General features: G+C 55.6%; 1 protein-coding gene across 1 annotated transcript in view; it reads left to right on the top strand.

Moving 5' to 3' along the window:
* Nucleotides 1-15,821, top strand: part of PPFIA1 (PTPRF interacting protein alpha 1) — a 75,985-nt gene that overhangs the window by 12,644 nt on the left and 47,520 nt on the right. The gene's annotated exons all lie outside the window — the stretch shown is intronic.

Genomic DNA, 15,821 nt, shown 5'->3' with positions numbered 1-15,821 from the left:
CGTACAGTTAAAATGCACTGACCTGTGATTACATTTTTAAGATAACTAGACTAATCATTGGAATAGCAAATAAGGAAAAAGCCGTGGCTTCAGAGTTTAACAAGCTGCTTGGCAGTTTGCACGTCATCATGGGCCAGGCCTGTCCTCGGTCCCCTGCCTCTGACACAGGTGTGCCCAGGGCGACACATGGCGGAGCGTGCAGGTGCGTGGAGGCGCGGGCTCAGAGCCCTGGGGCGGGGCTGTCCTGGTGCTGTCCCCAGGTAACCTCTCGGAGCCTATGGAATACAGGGGGGACTAGACGCTGTAGTCAAGAGCTTCGTGGGCAGAAGCCTGTCTCTGAGGCCAGCTCCGGGGAGGGCAGGGCTTCCCGGGGCCTCGTGGGCTGACGCCCTTTGGCCTCGAAGGGTCCGAGGAGGACGGTTGGAAAGCCTTGGGGGCCAGCTGGTTTTGGACACCCCTTTCAGCCCTATAACTCTCCGTGGTTCCCGCACATTCTTTTCTGCACGTGGTCGGGAAGGGTCAGTGTTTGGTTCTGGTTTGATCCAGTTTGAGGACTGGGGCCTGCAGCTGGGGGAACGAGGCGATGCTGGTGGCCGGGGCACCGGGAACGCGCCCAGTGCCGGCCCCGGCGCCCGCCGTCTCTCGCCAGGGCACCTCCCTGGCCTTCAGCCACGGGCCAGGAAGCAGGATCTCGTGCCTCTGAATGTGGGCGTCGTTCCTCCCTTGCGTGTGAGAAGGGCGGGGAGTCGAGTGATAGCAGGGACGGTGCAAGAATTTTCTAAATTGCATTTGGTTTTGCGATTTCTGGGGGGAGTTGCTTTTCTGTGCAATCATCTTGGAGACCGTGCTTCCGAGCAGGGCGCTGGGACTGGGACTCGCCAGGAGCTGCCCGCCCCACCCACCCTCCCGGCCTGGTGAAAATACTGGGGAGCTGCGGGAAGCTGGGGAGAGCAGCTGGTCAGCAGCAGGCACCAGTCCGCGGTGGCTGCTGCTCTGACGGTCATTGCCGAGTGGCTCAGGCAAGTGTGGTTTTCCCTGTGGTGCCCAAACTTGACCGTGACCAGTAGGGGAACAAAGGAGAACAATGAAAAGGAGTGCGAACAGCGTGGGGCGCGCGCTGTGCCCGCGCCGGCGCGAGCCGGAAGGCGGTGTGTTTCTGACGCGCATTCGTGCTGTCCGTCGAGGGAAGCGGACGGCGTTCTACATCGCGAAGATGCACAGCGGGTTACGTAGGCACGCTAAGTCCAGGGGCTTGGTCACAAGCCACCGGGGAGATCGGGGCAGAAAAATGAACTATTTTTTGTAAGTATGCTACGAGGGTCACAGCGTCTCCAGGAGGGTGGGGGGACCGGTCCTGGAGGCCCCGAGCCCAGCCCGGCTGTGGAAGGCGAAGCCGCGTGTCCCGGGAGCTCGCTGCACTGCCCGCTGCACTGCCCGCTGCACGGCCAGGGCCGCGGGTGGGCCGACCCCCTCTGGACACCACCTGTCCTTCTCATCCAGAGTCTGGGCCCCGTGCGTCCAGCACTGTCTCCAGGTGCAGGAGGGAGGGTCTGGGAGAGCCAGTGCTTTGTGCGTTCAGCTCCGCCTCTGGCCCAGGTTGTTCCTCAAAGCGGACCATTTCCCAGCCACAGGGCGGGGGCCGGGAAGCTGGGTGGCCAAAGTGGAGGACGAATGGCAACAACATGTCTGAAATTATGGACAATTGTCCCTGTAAAACTGGAGAAAGCGGTTTAGCGTTTCCTCAGATGGCAGATGGCAATGCCCCTTTCTGGATGGGGTTTTCAGGAACAACTGCCCGACTTTCCCTTGGAGAAAAAAACGAACGCACGTGAAGTGAACATTTTAGTTGGGTGTTGGGGTGCCTGCCTCCCGTCAGTCTTCTGCCGACGTCATCCCTTTTCCTCGTGCTCTCTGCTCCGTTGAGTGTGAGGAGGGAGTGTGAGGAGGGCTCACGGACCGGAAACACCGCCTTTCTGACGTGTGCACGGCACAGGGCTCGACAGTCAGCCGGGGCCTAGAGAGACGCGTCAGGAAGACCGGGTGGTCAGCGTGCAGGGCGTATGTCAGGAAGCACGTGCAGTCCCGCGTGGTTTTCTTGTGCAGATGATAGAAATACTTGTTCTCATAAAGGCTTGATGGTGAATGCAGAGGTGGCTTGAAAGCACACTCCCGTGGACAGGCCGCATGCGCTTGTGCAAAGCCCTCCTCGTGTCTCCTGCCTGAGTCTTCAGTGTGAGTGGTCGTCGTGAAGAGGGCCGGGTGCTGCCGGGAAGTGCGCTGGAAGTGTTGATACAACAGTCTGTTGGTGAAGCGACTTGCAGGCTGAGGCAGCGTGGAGCTGGCCTGAAAACGTCGTTAGCGCGCCGCTCCCAGGGCGCCGTGGCACTCGGCGAGGAAGTGACTTGGTGTCCTGACTCCGAATGTGTGTTTTCCTGGGCTTTGCACCACCGCCGGCGTCCCTTTACTTGTAAGTCCATCGTAAGCTTCCCTCAGTGGAAGTTTTATGGTGACAGCACACAGAGAGAGGCTGGCACACGTCACACTAACTTAAAGTAACTACAGAGCGGCAGTGATTCAGAGGGCGCCGAGTAGTGCCCGGAGCTCACGGCAGGCGGCAGGCTTTCTGCACGCTCGGAGAGCCTCTGGGGGAAGAGGCGAGGGCACGGGAGCCCTCGGGATGCAGAGATGTTTGGATAGTTGCCTCCGTTCGAGCGGAAGTATTGTGCCCGTGAGTAGGAAATGCAGCAAAGGCCCAGCCCTCCGCCGCCCCGCGCCCGCTGTCTCGGAGACCCGTTCTCCCCGTGGGGCCCTCTTTTTGAAGATGATGGCCAATGGGTGTCTTCAGCCCCACGTTTGTGATGCTCCTTCCATCCCCCGGCCCTGAGTTTTGGCCCGTGGATGTCCTGCTGTCGCCCACGTCCCGAGTTGTGCTTGTCCTTCATCCTCAGTCAGCCTCTGTGTCCCCAGCTGCCCCCCCTGCCCCGAGCTTTGTCGTGCATCCTCTCTTTCCCTTGTCCTCCAGTGTGACTGGGCACGGTTTCTGTCTGTCTTTTCCGATGTCGTTTCCCTCTCCCCCCCGTGTCCCGGCGTCCTGGCCGGGGCCCTTCGTGCCGCGTGCCTGCACGAGGGGGCTCTGCTCGCCCCGTCCGCGCTTCCCGGTCCGCCCAGTGCTCCTCGCGCTGCGACCGGCTGGCCCTGCGCCTTCGGCAGCGCCTCTCCGCGGCAGCAGGGGCGAGGCCTCCAGCCCTGTTGTTCTGCTCTCCCTGCTCCACGGTTGGCTTTCTCCGGCTTGCCCGCACTCCGCTCCCTTCCCTGGCGCCTGGCCTGCAGCGGTCCCTGTCCCGCAGTGCCCTGCACTCCCTCTGGCGAAAGCCCTCCTCTCGCAAGGCTGCGCTCAACCCTGTGAGGCCTGCTCTGAGCCCCTCCGAAGCCTCCTGGGGTTCAGGGTCTGTCCTGTCTCTCAGAGGGGACGGGGTCTGTGCCGGGGGTCGCTTTACTCTTTATTCTCGTTCTCTTTTCTCCAGTTTTAAAAAATACCACGCGCTTTAAGAAAAACAGATGAAATAGCAGGATCAAGTGTACCTCAGAGTCATCCATGAGGGGGCAGAGGGAACCACAAAAGATACGCCGGGGGTATGTGACCAGCCTCTCCCTCCTCATAATGCGATGGCGGGATGGTGGGGTCCGGCTGTTGGTCCACTCTGTAGCAGCCCCATCTCTTTCCCTAGCTGCCGAAGAGTTCTCTGTCTTTTCTCCCCAGGCTTCTCCCTCACCCTCCACACCTGTGGGTCCTCTGCTTACTAGCTTCGTGATCTCGGCCAGGATCATTTCACCTCTGAGACTGTTTGATCATCTGTGAACTAGAGATACTGTTTATTTCCCAGTATTACGGGCAGATTTAGTAAGAACCGAAATAAGACATCCAGCACAATGCATGCATCAAGTAGGTGTTCAGTAGACCTGAGGCAGCTTTTCTTGAACCGGGTAAGACCTGCTTACCCCCGACGCAGTCAGCCGGAACTGGGGTGGCTCAGCCCGTGTGTGGACTTCCTTGGTTTTGGTGCTTCCTGTGGTCTCTTCTTCTGCAGGTAATGTCCGTATTGAGTTCTGAGTCCCAGGCCACTTATTAACCAGTAACCTTTGCACACCAGAAACCTGCCTGGGCCTGTATTCTGATTTGCAAAGTGAGATAATTACGTGCGCCTTCCTGGGTGGCTTGGAATAAAATGTGATCAATTTTATGAAAATACTTTGCAAACTGTAAGGCGTTAGGCAAATGTAAAGTTACTACAGTTAATATTTACATCTTATGAGTACTCAGCGTAGTGCCTCAAATATTTTTGTTCAGTAAATTATTTGCCCTAATGAACGGGGCTGCTCATTCATCAGCTTGTGTTTCTGTCTCCTGAGCCACAAGAGGAAGCCCCTCATAGAGCGCGTTCAGTCACGGTTTTATACCTAGACCTTTGATCCATTCTGAGGTACTTTCTGTTAAATTAGGGGTAAAACTCTTTATAACAGACTGGACTCTTGTCAGACTGGTTTGCAAGACATGAACACACAGAGCCACAAAACTCAGAAGATCACGAAGCAACGACACGTTGTCAGAGGTGCCTCCTGCTCGCCCGCGGTGAACGCTGCGCTGGGCTCGGTTCTTCGCCCAGGCTGGGGTCTTCACAGACGGGAGAGCGGTTCCTTCCCCTGAGAGCCTCGGTGCGTGCAGTGACATGTCAGCAGGGACTGAGGACGGTGCAGCCTGGTGGGAGCCTGTCGCGTGGAGCGCCGGGCGAGCCTTTGCAGAGAGGTGGCATGGCGGAGCTCGGTCTGCGATGTCCTGGTCAGCACTCACAAGGTCGTGGGGCTGGGGTGGCCGGTGCCCGGCGTGAGGGAGTGGCAGGGACAGAGGTGGGCGGTGGCAGCGCCGCATGGCGGGCTCGGTCCGCATCCAGTGCTTGGTCTACGGACGGTGGAATTTGGCCAGGGGAGCGGGTGGAAGGAGGATGTGACAAACAGCGAAGGTGCTGAGGGTGTGAGCTCCCAGGGGGTGCCAACCAAGGGCTGTAGTCAGTCCTCTGAGGATGCGTCCCGTGGGTGGACTGCCGTGGCCGAGCACAGTCCGGACAAGCAGAGGGGCGCCGCGGATGCTTCCTGTGCTCGGCGGACGCTTCGACCCTGCTGCTCCCACCGGCGCGCTGCAGTTTTCTAGTGGGTGGTGCCCCTCTGTTCGTGAAAACCGCTGGAGACGCAGAGGCCTTTCCAAGCTCCGTTCAGCTGCAGCTCTGGCCTTCAGCACAGCGCCATTTGCGCTTCTTCGAGTTGTCAGCAGAGTGTCAGGACACGCTGTGAATGGGGCCGTAGGTGCTCCCACCACTCACCCCTGAACTCGTCCTTCTGCTGGCCACGCATCCTCGCGCCACGAGGGGCATCCCTAGCAAAACGTCGTCAGTGACGGTTCCCTGCCTGGGCCTTTGATCCTTCCTGGGAGATCTGCCTTCGATCTGCTGAGTCTGAGCGCCCCAAGAGAGACGAGCAGGAAAGCAGCCACGCACTTGTCCTTGGTCCTCCGGGTGTCGAGGTGCGCGTGTCCTGTCGTGTGTGCTGTGTCTGTTAGAACTCTGGCCACGATTGTCCATCGCTCTTCCAGAGTCCTTTCCGGGATGCACTGTGGCTCTAGACCACGGTCCGGTGGGCGATCGGTCACCCTGTCGCGCGGCGGAATGTGCTCTCGGGAACCCGCCGGCATCTTGTTTGCAGTGTCCATTGCCGTCAGCGGTGCGGCCTTTTCTGTGCCGCTGTGCTTGGTAATGCCTGCGAGGGCCCTGGAAGCTGGTGTCCGAGCGCTGTCCCACATCCAAGGCGTTCTGGGCTAATCGGGCACGACATAACTTCCCAGAGTGCGTAATCACACGTGAAAGAGTTGGTCGTGCTGTCTGCGGGATCGAAGTGCTGGTGAGAACTGAAGACGAGCCCGAAGTGATGCCGAAGCCGTAACGAGAGCAGAGGCTGTCAGGATGGCCAGCCTGGCGACGGGAACGGGGCGGCCCGGGAGACCGGTACGGCGTCGTTTTACTGGAGGAGCGGGGATGCTCACGGGCGCGCTGTCCTCCCCTCTACGTGGCGTTGAGCCTTCTCAAAGCCGAGTGCCTGCGACGCGGACACCCTGCCACCGCTTCCAGACGCTGTCTGCTCCACGCTCTTGTGGCGCCGTCATTGCCGGGAGGGTCCGAGCACATCCTGCGCAGGCCCACCCGTGGCTCTGGGGTGAGGCATGAGTGACGGGGCTGCGACCCCCTGCTGGCCCACAGTCCAGCACACCCGTTTGTCTTCCAGCGCAGGCATAGGGGGACGCCCGCGTGCGGGTCGGTGTCGGATGAGCCCCGAATGGCTCACCAGAGGGTGAGCACGTAGGAGTACAAAACAAAGTGTAAGGGTCTCTTGGAGCTGTTTTAAACCCCTGTGATGTAACTGGATAGAAAATGAGCATGGGTGTGAGAATATAGCATGCAACTGGGATACACAGTTTTATCTGTCTTTTATTTTTAATAAATATGTGGAGCTAAGTCTGAGTCAGAGTTAGCTAATTAATCTACATTCCTAAAAGTATATACGAAAGTGGCCAAAAAAGCTTTTGGCAGTTGTCTTATTTGGAAAATGGGAGCATTGCTTTTTATTCAAAATGGCCTTATATTTGGGCATATGTATTACATGTGTAATGTTTAAATAAAATTAATTGAATATCAAGCTAAACAGTCATAGGTTTATGATGACTTTTATTGTGGTCTATAGTAGGATAATATTTTAATCTGTCCCTTATTGCTATGAGTAGGTTAAAAAGGCAGATTTTAAATGGAGAAATTGTAGTGACATTTGAACAAAATAAATGTTTTTTTCCTTTTTTTTTTGCAAATAACGTTTTACGTTTAAAAGTTAGTAAGGCAGGCAGTGCTCACAGGACAGTAAAAGTGCCCGTGGAGATGACCCGGCCCACAGCACTTTGGCCATCGGGGAGGCAATTACGGCGGGCCGTGGTCTTTGTCCTTTTGGTCAGGGCGTGGAAAACTCTTACTATAAATTACAAGTGCAGACAGAAGTGACGGAAGCAGCGGAACGCGTGTCAGTGCGGCTCAGTGTGACGGATGCGAGAGCACACAGCCCTTCGGCCCAGCGCGTCTGCTTCTAGGGTGTACCTTAGGACCATCTAATTCATCCTTTTTGAAATCTTTTAAATCATAATCTTTGCTATCAAAAAACCCGCGATTTGAGAAAATCAACACGATACTCTAATTATAAAATAAGATTTAAAGGTAAGTATGTTTTGTCGTGCGGGTGGTTGGGCGTGGCCCCACGAGAAGACACAAGTGAGAAGTTGGTGCCGTCTGCTAAGAATGTTTAAGGGAAGGTGATCAGAAGCCAGGAACATGCAAGAAGAGGGGGCCACTGTAGATGTGTCAGCGTAGGTAAAAACAGACCGATCTCATTGGTATTTGATCAGCAAAAAGTAGCCGTAACTGCAACGAGGACGGTATGCCATTCACGCTACAGGCTGTCAAGTGGAGAACGTGAGGAAGGACAATCGCACCAGTGAGCTGAGCCTCCTCTGCAAGTGAGGTGTCGGGAAAGTGTGATTCCCGTGGTCGCGAGGGGGTCAGAGGAGTGACGGAATGTCACGGAGGACGTAGCGCCTCTTGGAGTCTCACCGACGCCCAGGCGCATTCGGTCTCCAGCATTTAAAAAGATTGTGGAGCCCTCTGCACGATAAGGGAGTGCAGGGCAGACCCAGAAAAGAATGATCGACACCAGAGTTCGATGACGCAGCAGGACAGCGGGGCTACAGGGAAGCAGGTGTTCTCATGGATTGCTGGCCTGTGAGGAATAATTGAGTATCTGTTAGAATTACAGATATTCTTCGACTCAGATTCTGGGATTTTATCTGACAGATGCACTTGGCGCAGGTGAAAAGCGGTATGTGGACAAGGTTATTTGTCGTCGTGTTATTATAGGAGAAGATCGGCAGCACGAGCATGAACGTCCGTCAGTGGGTGGACAATAAATAAAACATGGCTCTCGTATTTATCACATGCGCAATCAGCGCCGCTATAGAAAGGGAGAGGACGTTGTGACCCAATGTGGAACTGTCCTCAGGGCACGGCTGTAAGCGAGGGACAGAAAGGCAGGGGCACCTGGCCATCCTCTCACATGCGCACGGAGCTCTGGGTGGGCGGGAGACAAAGCAGGTGAGTGGCCGCAGGGCAAGGGGTAACAGCAGTGACTAATGGGTCAGGGTTTCTTCTGGGAAGTGGGTGAGCAAAATGGTCTGAAATTCGACGGTGGTGTTGGTAGCACAACATTGTGACTATGCCGAAACCACTGAATGGTATACTTGAAAATGGTTAAAATGGTGAATTTTATGTAACTCACTCTCATCTCGATAAAAAATGTTTTAAGTGAAAGAAAAGCAGTGCGGTCATATTTTTTAATGAATTTGTATAATACTAATTTCAAATAGTTTTGTGAAATAGTCCTATCAGTATTTCAGTTACTGTGACGTAATGCAGTTTTTTCAAGCGTAAGAAAAGCTAAATTGTCAGAAATGATCAGTTTCAGAGTGGGCGGGCTGGGCTAATTGTCAGTCGTGTGTATGTCATTGCCACGTGGCAGCGCTGCTGTCACCGGTGGACACACCACATCCTACCACGAGCTCTTCAGGTTCAGCCTTGCATGATGCAGGCTCGGAATAAGACACCCAAAACGCAGCCTCCTCAGTTGCTAAGCCAGAATTTAGGAAACAGGCACAGAGGTTGGTTGGTTCGTTGGTTGGTTTGAGGTTTATTTTTTAGAGCAGGTTTGGCTTCACAGCAGAATTGAGGTGAAGCTGCGAGGATTTTCCGTGTACCTCCTGCCCCTCCCCCACTGCCCACATCCACACCAGATGGTCCATTTGTTGCAGTCAGTGAATCTGCACTGACACATCGTCACCCGGAGTTTACAGGAGGGTCCATGCTTGGTTCTGTGAGTTTGGACAGACATGTATAATGTCACGTGTCGACCATTGCATTGCCACACAGGGTAGTTCCCCTGCTCTAGACATCCTCCGTGCTCCACCTGTCCGTCCTTCCCTCCCCCCAAACCTGAGCATCCGCTGAGCTTTTCACTGTCCCAAGGCTTTGTCTATTCCAGCATGTCACGGTACGTGGCCTTTTCAGACTGGCTGTGTTCACTTAGTGATACACATTCACGTTTCCTCCATGTCTTTTTTTATGGCTCGATGGCTCATTTCTTTTCAGCGCTGAATCATATTCCATGGTCTGGATGGACCACAGTCTGTTTACCCGTCTCCTACTGAAGGACATCCTGGCTTGCTAAAAATCAGACCCCGTGTCCATTTCTTTAACTACACCGCATCGCCCTGCACTGAGGACATATGCCTTTTGCCTCCAGTTTCAGGGGCAGGTTAGCGAAAATAATGAAAAGTGATTTAAAAGTAAAACAGAACTGCTGGCGGAAATTGCCAAGTACAAGAGATGGAGAACTGTGCCATGGGGCGACTAGAGAACCGGGAGGAACACAGGCGCGGACGGGGCCGGGACCCGTGCGGGCCACAGCTGCCGCGCTCTGCCCGGGGTGGCTGGGAAAGGCGGCTGTTCATTGCTTTGGGACTAAATGTTGCATCAGATCCACAGGAATTGATTTAAAATTGGCCTGATCGTGGATTTTGATCAGTAATGTCTGGTTTGTATGATTCGGACCTAGTATCCAGGTCTGAACCTTTTGTCCAGAACCAATAAATATTTACGATATGTTTAGGTATTATGTGAAACTAAGGGCTTGAACTGATTTTAATGGTTAAATGTTATTTTCTCTGTTCTCAATCCCAGAAAATATCAAATACAAACCTGTATTCTCAAACTTATATTTTAAAATGAAGTTATTCCAGTGATTATTTTGTCTATTCGATTTCAAAAAATACTTCAAACTTTAATTATAGTAAATAGAATGACACTTTACATGCGTAGTACATTTGGCTTACAGTATCTTTTAAACATTTTTTTCTGAAAAGGAAAAAATCTAGATGCTGATAATTAGATTCCTGTGATGGTAACAGAGTAGATTATTGCACATATTTGGGGTTTTTTCAGGCTGTACTGTTTTTTTTCTACAATAATAATACAAACACAGTGCACATACGAACATGCTTTTGGAATCTTAAACTTTGGAATTTCCTGTCTAATGTTTATCTAAACTCCTAAGTTTAAATTTACTTTGATACTTTTTCTGCTGTTGAATTCTTCTGAGCAAAGAGAAAGGTTTTTCTTTAAGGAGTGAAAATAATTATCACGTTCTATGAATTTGTTTTCTACCAGTCAGTTTTCTACCAGGGTATCATAGAATGTTTTTGGCTGTTGACTTTATTATAAAAACACTTGTATTTTGCCATAATGATAGGAATTAAATAGATTCTCTTAATAGGTGAACAGAGGGAGTTCGGGCCATTTGGAAAAACCTCAGGGAACTGCATGGAGCAGACCCAGGCCTGCTTCCGGTGGTGGAAGCCTTAGAGAAGTGTGGTGACAGGGCATAGAATGCGGGCTTGTCGGTGAAGGCGGGGCTTGTGGGGGACCCTCGCTGTTACAGGTCTGTGTAATGGCTACTTCCTGTGGCCCCTGTGCCTTAGTCATGACGCAGCCCACCCCCCACCCCTACCGTCGCCCTGCTGTGCTTTGACTTGGTACTTCATCTAGAGGCAGTGAAGTTCGTTCGTGACAGCTGTGTGACTTTTGAAAACAAAACACTGATGTTCAGCCCTTTTGGGACCTACTGTCCTGTGACCCCACCACCTTGTTGTGACCCCTCACCCTTCTTGTGTTTGCCCCGAAATGCCGTGATCCATGTCACCGCAGACTTGCAAGCCCTTCAGCTGCCGAAACCCACGACCATGAAGTCCATTCCCTGTCCACACTCGTGACCAGGGACCCGACGTGGGCCCGAGCGCCACACAGGCACGCTGCTGGCATGCCACGACCCACTCCTCCTCCCCTCCCCGGGCGCCGCTCACCCATCCTCACACTTAACGCGGTTTGTTTTGTCTGTGAAGCTGGAGGGAACCAGGAGAGGGCGCCCCCGAGGTCCCACCGCAGGTCCGCCTGTGTCTCTGGATCTGGGCCCATACACGCGGCTGCCTTTGCTCTTCCTGCGGCCGAACCGTGCACCTCCAGGAAAGGCCATCTCTGCGCCGATGCACTTGACCCGCCTGCCCTCAGCTACTCAGAGTAGTCACTCGGTCAGTTCCCGCCCCTCCCCGAGTCTCGCCGTCCGTGTGCGAACACCTGCCACACCTGTCTCATCGTCCGGAAGGTCTTTCTTGACCCAGTATCTTCTAGCCACTGCTCTGTTTCTCTTCTCCCTTCGACTGTGAAGTTTCTCGAAAGAGTTTCCATGTGATTGCTACTGTCCTCCCATTCTCCGCTGAACTCAGTCCAGTCAGGCTTTTGGCCCTGCCACTGCTCGGAAGCTGCTGTTGTCACGGTCACCGCTGACCTCCATCTCGGCGGGCCCGCCTGTCAGCAGTCAGTCAGCCGACTGGATGACCTACCAGTGCCATTCGATACGGTCGATCGCTCCTCCTGGGAGCGCTTGACTCCCGAGGTGCCCTCCTGCCTGCGGGGCGCCCTGCATCGCCGTCTGCAGTCAGTGCCCGGTGCACGTGGGGTGCACCGATCCCCCACTGCGCCAGCATTCTCAAGCACTCCAGACCTGGGTCGCAGCTCCCTGCTTGATGGTGCCACTCGAATGTCCGATACTATCTCGAATTGAGCACGTCCAAAACTGGACTTTAAGTCCTCCCTTCAAAACGCGTTCTTCCCAGTCACTCTCTTCTCAGAAGACTGTGGGTCCACCCTTCACTCGCTGCTGCCAGCGTCCTTGGAGGCGTCCCGGCCTTCCCTCTCTCAGATCCGCTCAGCCCGTCTCCTGTCACCCTGCTGCCACGCTCGCCCGGAGCCCACCTGCTCACGCTGCCTTCCTGCAGCAGCTGCAGGTGTCCCCGCCTCAGCCTCCCCTCTGCCTGGCTCTTCTGGGCACAGCACCCGGGGACAGCAGGTGGCACCTGGCGTGTATCGGACACTTGGGTGTGGTCTTGAGAGTTTTCCTGGTTTCCATCTCCCCAACATCGGTCCTTATTTGGACCCCTTTCCTCCCTGCGGTTCTTGCTGTGGACTCAGAGTAGCTTCCGCTCCCTGCTCCTGCAGTCCAGCGTCGGTGCACCCCCGGGCCTGTGCCCCCAGGCCCCCACAAGCCTGCCCCTTTGCCAAGCGCTGCCTGGGCTGGGGCCGTGTGTCTTCCGCGCTCGCAGAGCCGTCAGGCCGGGCTCCAGCCCCACAGTTGCTCCGCAGTGGGACAGCGCCTTCGTCCTTGTGCGAGTGGCTCTCACTGACCGGGCAGCCGGCCCCTCCTCACTCAGCTCAGCCGCCATCTCCTTCGTGGTCCATCCTGGGCGGCTTCCGCCCTGCTCCGTGGGAGCGCCTGGGGACGCGCCAGACCACAGCTCTGGTGCGGCTGGTCCCCTCGTGCAGCTGATTCCTGGAAGAATTGTGACTTCGTCGGGATGGCTCACAGACTCAGGCTGTGACACCTCTCTTTTCCAAACACAGCAGCGAAAGTATAACATTTAAACAAATCAACCAAAAGTACAGCCAGGCCCCCAGGAGAGAGAAAGGCACACCCTGCCGTACAGAGGACAAACCTGGTACGCGTGTGTCGCCCGGGTTCCCCGGGCTCCTGAGCGCCGGGCTGCAAGCCGGCGGCGGCGGGAGGGAGCTCGGCTCCCGCGTTAGGGCGGTGGGGACGAACGTGTTCAGCGGAATTGCAGCCAGATGCTGACTCACCTTTCAAAGCTGGCGTGAGGTGAGCTTCCCCCGTCTCAGGCCACTATCCCCTATACGTTGGGGCTTTATAGGAAGCGTGGGCCTGGGGGGCAGTTCCGGGGATGTGTCACTGTCCGACTGGGATGGAGCCAGGCAGCAGGAACTGTAAGTCTCTGAGGAAACCTGGTTCTGGCCTGAGGCCGTGGGGGGCTTGCAGGGGCAACTGTGGGACACTAGGAGGGCCGAGAGCACCAACAGCAGGACCTCGTCAAGAGCGGGGACCCAGGTCCCCGTGACATGAAGCTGCCTTGTACCGCGCCACCCTCGAGCCGACTCCGTCCGCACAGCACACCGCCGTCTGCAGCCTGTGCACCGGCTGGGAAAACTGTCCAAGCACGTGCGCTTAAAGAGGCAGACACTCACCAGACGAAAGCAGACGAAGGCCACGAGGGCTGGAAGGCACGACAGAAAAACAGTTTGAAATCCAGTTAATGAAAAAGATATGGGCCAGAATGTTTAGCTTTGGACTGTACGTAATCAACGACAGAATTAGTGAATTGGCAGTGCCTTTATAAAATTGGCCCTGAGTGCAGCACAAGGGGGACAGAGGGATCAAAGAAAGCTTCAAGGCCCTGAGTCCAGGCGGGCCTGGAGCCAGCCCGCCCTCAGGCTGACCGGCCCTGAGTCACACCGCCTCTTCACCTGGGCTGGTTGGACTCACATTTTCTTTCACCAGCCACAGACAGAGCATTTCCTAATACAAGATCTCAATAATGAGATGCAAATCTGTCATTCACGTGAGATGTTAGAGGGTCTAACGGTCAGCCACAGTTGCTCAGCAGAGGAGATGTAAACTAGAGCTTCAGTGCAGTCGATGCTGTCGCGCGTGGAAGAAGCCTCTGAAACTCTGGAAGGAAGGTGAACCGAATGGAGAGCGAGGGCAGGAGACGCGCCCGCTGGGCCCCCCCAGCCTCCACGAAGCCGCTTCTGCGCGCTGCCCACTGGCCTCCGAAGACGTTCCAGCACGGCGCAGAGCCGTCGCCAGGCTCCGAGACACGCGGCGTCATTTCTGTGCTGCCGGAATCCAGTGTCGCAGGTCTGTGCCGAGACGCCGGCACAGACCCTTCAGCTCGCATCGTGCTCTCAGGAGCAGCGTGTGTGCGTGTGCACGTGCATGAGCACGTGTGCTTACATTCCAGTCCAGTCCAGGCCAGTCGACCAGGAACAGCGCGGGACTGCGGGGTGCTGCCCTCCCTCACAGCTGGAACCTGCAGTCGGCCCTCGTGTCAGCGGGTCCCACTGTGGAGCAGACCCCCACACAGCACGGGCTGGACGGCTCGGGTCGTTTGACGTGGACGCAGCCCCGCGCGGCTCCCCCCGTGCTGTTCAGGGTCAGCTGCACGCATAACGTGACAGTCACTCCTTTAGCCAGTTTATTGAGACCGGATGATTTCAGGGAGCCTCGGACGTTGCTCCCCAGGGAGGTGCAGCTTAGGGCATGCCTGCAGTTACCCTGGGTGGCGGTGTCACTGGCAAGGCTCTCGCCCACTCCTTCCCTGACCTCACCCAGCTGTTAAAGCCCGCTGATGGCCCGCCGGTCTCTCTGTCCTCGCCGGTCCCCTGGGGTATAAGTTTCTCTGCAGAGAATCCAGTTGAGTTCGGGCTCCTTCCGAGCCTTGTGCTCCAGGAGACTGTCCGGTGTTCGTTCTGGCCCTGGGAGGTCCCTGCGACCGCGTCTCCGCTCCCGTCCTGCAGGCTCACGGCCTGCCAGCCGCTCCGCATCCCTGTCCTCAAGTCTCCCGTTGACATTCACCGCAGCCCTCACTGGTCTGGGGCACGCCTTTGGGTTCCAGTCCCCTGTGAAGTCGGCCCCTTTGGGGGGGGAGGGGGAGCGGTCTCCTTACTGCCTGCTCCCCCATCTCTGAGCCAGGGCTCTAGAGCTGGGATGGGGACAGTGGCAGGCCCCTCTGAGTGGCACCCCTGCTCTGGGAGCCGAGCACTTGGGGCTGGGCCACCACCTCGGAGAGCAGGCCGAGAGAGGTCGGGCCCCCAGTTCTCAGCACCTGCACCCGTGGTCCGAGTCCCTGTCTGGTGGGGTTGGGCTACCCAGCGAACGCCACCTCTCCACCACACTGCCCTCTGCGCCCGCAGGCGGGGCCCAGGTGGGATGTGCCGCTGTCCTCCTCCAGAAGAACAACTCCGGCCGGGTTCTTGGTGCAGCCTCAGGAGTAGGATCCCCACCTGAGCTGGGGTGGGGTGGCGGGGAGCAGCCTTGGTTCAGACACACAGACTTGCCCTCTTCACGTGACCTTCGTGGATCTCTTCGAGTAGATGTTTCTTCATTTGTCCTTTGCCCTTAGGACGGTCAGAGGCTTTGTGATTTTTAAAAATATAACTGTCAACAGTTTCACTGGGGAGCAGGTTAGTTGAGCTCTTCATGCTGGAAGCTGGAAGGTGATCACAGTTGTAGGTTCTTGAAGAAGAAATATCGGTTGAGAAATTAGATAAATAATGACCACTGGCTTACTGTATTCATGACAGTGTTCACGGATGTCCTTCACGATCTCTGTAAATTTTCTGCCTCCCCACCCCCTCACTTTGCTCCCCCAAATAAGGGTGTTCAAGAAAAAGTATTTGCATTTTACTCTTTTCCACCGTTGAACGGTGCCGTGGCCTCTTAGTCACCCGCAGCACAGCGCTCAGTGCAGCGCTGCAGGTCCTGGCTTTTTGGGCCCGCCCCGGGGGGGCGGAGTCTGACGTGCGGTGTCCCTCCTGGGGCGGAGCTGGCTTCGCCTTGTAGAGGATTACTTTATGGGCGGACTTTAGTACACCACCTGTTTGTAAATGGATTTTCTAGAATTATCGATATCAACCACTTTTCTTGTTTTGAATGTCAGATTGATTATTTATTACGTGAACTTTATCCCTTCCTTTGTCCTTTAAAAACATCAAATACAGTGA

Source organism: Pteropus vampyrus, unplaced genomic scaffold (genome assembly GCF_000151845.1).
Source record: "Pteropus vampyrus isolate Shadow unplaced genomic scaffold, Pvam_2.0 Scaffold501, whole genome shotgun sequence".
NCBI lineage: Eukaryota > Metazoa > Chordata > Mammalia > Chiroptera > Pteropodidae > Pteropus > Pteropus vampyrus.
Note: the sequence above shows the minus strand (reverse complement) of the source record. Positions and strands in the feature narration are given on the sequence as shown.